Genomic DNA, 3,842 nt, shown 5'->3' with positions numbered 1-3,842 from the left:
TCATTGATCTACATGCCTACCTTTATGAAAATACCAAATTGACCTGATGGCTATAGCTTATAATAAGTTTTGAAATTGAGTTGACTAAGCCTTTCAATTTTGTTCTCCTTTTATAAAGATGTTTTGGCTATTCTAGGTCCACTGTACTTCCAATAAATTTTAAGAACAGCATGTTAATTCATATTAAAAGTGCCTATTGAGATTTTGATAGAGATTGCATTAAATATATATCAACTTGGGAAGTTCTCCTGTCTTAACAATCATTAGACTTCTAACACAGGATAATGGAATATCTCTTCATTTATTTAAATATTTCATTTCTCTCAGCAATTATTTATACTTTTCAGTACATAAAACTGGAATTTTTAATTAAATTTATTCTTAATTATATTACTATTTTTCATGTTATTGTGAATGAAATTGTTTTCTTAATTTTATTTTCAGATTTTTTTTTGCCAGTATGTGAAAATACAATTGATTTTGTTATTGATCTTATATCTTGCAACCTTTCTAAACTTGGTTATTAGTTCTAGTAATTTTCTTTTGGCTTCATTAGGATTTTGTATATACAAGATCACGTATCAGAATAGCACTGTATTATCTTATAAAAAAGACTCTTTTACTTCCTCCTTTTCAGTCTGGAAGTTTGCAGTCTTTCACTATTAAATATGATAGTAGCTGTGGATTTTTAATAAATGCTCTTCATCAGGTGGAGAAAGTTCCTCTTTATTGCTAGTTTGTTAAGTTTTTATTGTGAATGGGTGTTGGATTTTGTCAAATGCTGCTTTTTTTTGAGGTCATCGTGTACTTTTTTACTTTATTCCTATAATATGGTGCATTAAATTAACTGACGTTCAGATGTTAAGCCAACCTTGATTTCCTGGAATAAATCCCATTTGGTCTTGGTGTGTTAGCCTTTCTGTAAGTTGCTGAATTAAGTTTTCTAGTAATTTGATAGCAATAGTTGCATGTATGTTCATAAGGAATATTGGTCTGTAGTTTTCATTTCTTATGATGTCTTTATCTGGCATTGACATTATGGTTATAATGAACTTATAGAATGTATTGGGAATTACTCCTTGTATTTACTGAAAATGTTTGTGAATATTAGTATTATTTTGCCTAAAATATTTTATAAAACTCAATAATGAAGTAAACTGGGCTTGGGCATGACTTCGTAAAAGATTTTAAATTATCGATTCAATTTCTTTACTTGTTTTAGGATTATTCATATTCAGGTTTTCTGTTTCTTCCTGAGTCAATATTCTTCCATTTTCTCTAAAAAAGAGTAAATATTCATGGTTTGTAGGTTGGTCTCTAATAGTTCACAGGTGTTCTGCTACTCCTATCCATTAAAGGAGGATGATCATTTGGAGTCATTTGTATTACTGGATCAGATTATTGTAATTATTCAATTTGATTAAGTATTACATAAACTTCTTGAACAGGAGTATAAGAAGAAAAATATTGTTTATAAGGAAACTAAGTTTGAAATGCCTTGATAAGACTTGATAAAGGCAAATAGCTTTTAAAATAATTGAAAAATAATTGTAAAACATTGAGAGGTGTAACTGCACCAATGTAGAGGGATCCTGAACTGAGACTGTATCACAAGTATTTCTGAATTCTCATTCCAAAGGGTTGTAAGAAAATAATTCCAAAGGACACATCTGATAAAAGAAATCTCCATACCTTCCTCTCAATTTTGCTGTGAACATAAAACCACTTTTTAAGAAGTCCTTTTTAAAATAATAATAATAATAAAATAAGGCTATGTCCTTAGTATCATTTACTAGTTTAGCAAAAGCTTTGAGAGATATTCAGAATCTAACAGGGTACCACTTAAATACCTATTAGCATTGTGGTGCTGACATATAGGAAAAACCTGAAAAGAATTAAAAATAGAGTCAAGCAGTAAGTAATATGATTCAATCAAAAGATAAAGCAACTTAGGTGGAGTTTCCAGACATAAATCAATTTTGACAATTATATAATGTGTAACTTAAAGTCCCAGAGACTCATTTGAAGAAATGGAATTCAAGTCCTCATGGGCACAGCAAATAAAAAAGAGAACTTTATCTGCCTCTTTTTGCCATACAACACGTACATCCAGATAATGGATGTGCCAGCACTGAAAAGAATTGACCTATCAAGCAATGAAAAACTAGGAGGAAACTTAAATGCTCAAGAGACACACTTGACATTCAAAGATACATATAGGTTGACAGTGAAAAGATGAACAAAGATACTCTATACAGTTTGTGACCAAAAGAGAGAAGGTGTACATTAATTCAGAAAAAAAATAGAGTTTAAATATAAAAGATTACAAGGTGAATGACATTATATATTAACAAAGGGTCTGATTTAATAAGATTTAATAATTATAAACCTTTGCTCACCTAATAACAGACTAGCAAAATATATGAAGCAAAAACTGACAGAATTAAAAGGAGAAATAGACAGTTCTACAATTACAGTTGGAAATTTCAACACTTTGCTCAATATAATGGATAGAACAAGCAGGCAGTAGATAAATAAAGAAAAGGAGTATTTAAACAAAACAATAAAGCAACTAGAGCTCAGACATACACAGAATGCTCTAGCCAACAACAACAGACTGCACAGTCTTCTCGAGGGCACATGGGACTTTTTCCAGCATAAATCACATGTTAAGTCAACAATTAAGCTTCAATAAATTTTAAAAGATGGATATTATACAAAATTTTTTCTCTGATTACAACAGGAAGAAGTTAGAAATCAATAGCTAAAGGAAAACTGAAAAATTCATAAAATGGTGGAATTTTAAACAACCACTGGATCAAAGAAGAAATCACAAGAGAAATTGGAAAACACCAAGAGATGAATTAAAATGAACACACAAATATTATAACTCATGGGATGCAGTGAAAGTGTTGCTAAGGGAAAAATGTATAGCTATAATGCTTAAAAAAAAAACAAGAAAGATCTCAAATCAACAATCTAACTTAAGTTGAAGATTATTTCCTTAATCTAACCTAAGGAAATAGAAAAAGAAGAATAAATTATACCCAAAGCTAGTGGAAGTAAGGAAATAATAAAGACTAAAGCAGAGATAAACAAAATAAAGAATATTTAAAGTGAGAAAATTAATGAAATCAAAAGTTGTTTCTTTAAAAGATCAACAAAATTTATAAACATTTAACTAGATGAACTAGGAAAAAAATAGAGAAGACTCAAATTACTAAAATCAGAAAGAAAGTATGGACATTACTACAGATTGTACAGAAATGAAAAGGATTACAAAAGAGTACTATGAACAACTGTTCACCAACAAATTGTATAACCTAGATGAAATGGACAAACTCCTAGAAACACAAAACCCATCAAGACTGAATCATGAGAAGTAGAAAATCTAAACAGACCTATAAGTAGTGAGAAGATTGAATCAGTAATCAAAAATCTCCCAACAAAGAAAAGCCCTGGACCTGATAGCTCCTCTGGTGAAATCTGTCAAACATTTAAGAATAACTAATACCAACTTCTCAAACTTTCCCAAAAATTAAAGGGAAGGCAAGACTTCCTAACTCATTCTTTGAGACCAGCATTACCCCAATTCCAAAGCCAGACAAATACACTACAAGAAAATAAAACTACAGACCAGTACCTCTTATGAACATTGAAGCAAAAGTTCTCAACGAAATACTAGCAAACAGAATTCAGCAGCATATTAAAAGGGTTATACACCATAACAAGAGGGATTTATTCCTGGAACACAAGAATAGTTCAACATATGAAAAACAATCGATGTAATATGCCACATCAACACAAGGAAAGGGGGAAAAAAAAGATCATCTCAATGTGAC

This window comes from Camelus ferus, chromosome 6 (assembly GCF_009834535.1).
Source record: "Camelus ferus isolate YT-003-E chromosome 6, BCGSAC_Cfer_1.0, whole genome shotgun sequence".
In the NCBI taxonomy this organism is placed as follows: Eukaryota; Metazoa; Chordata; class Mammalia; order Artiodactyla; family Camelidae; genus Camelus; species Camelus ferus.
This window is presented reverse-complemented; position numbering follows the sequence as displayed.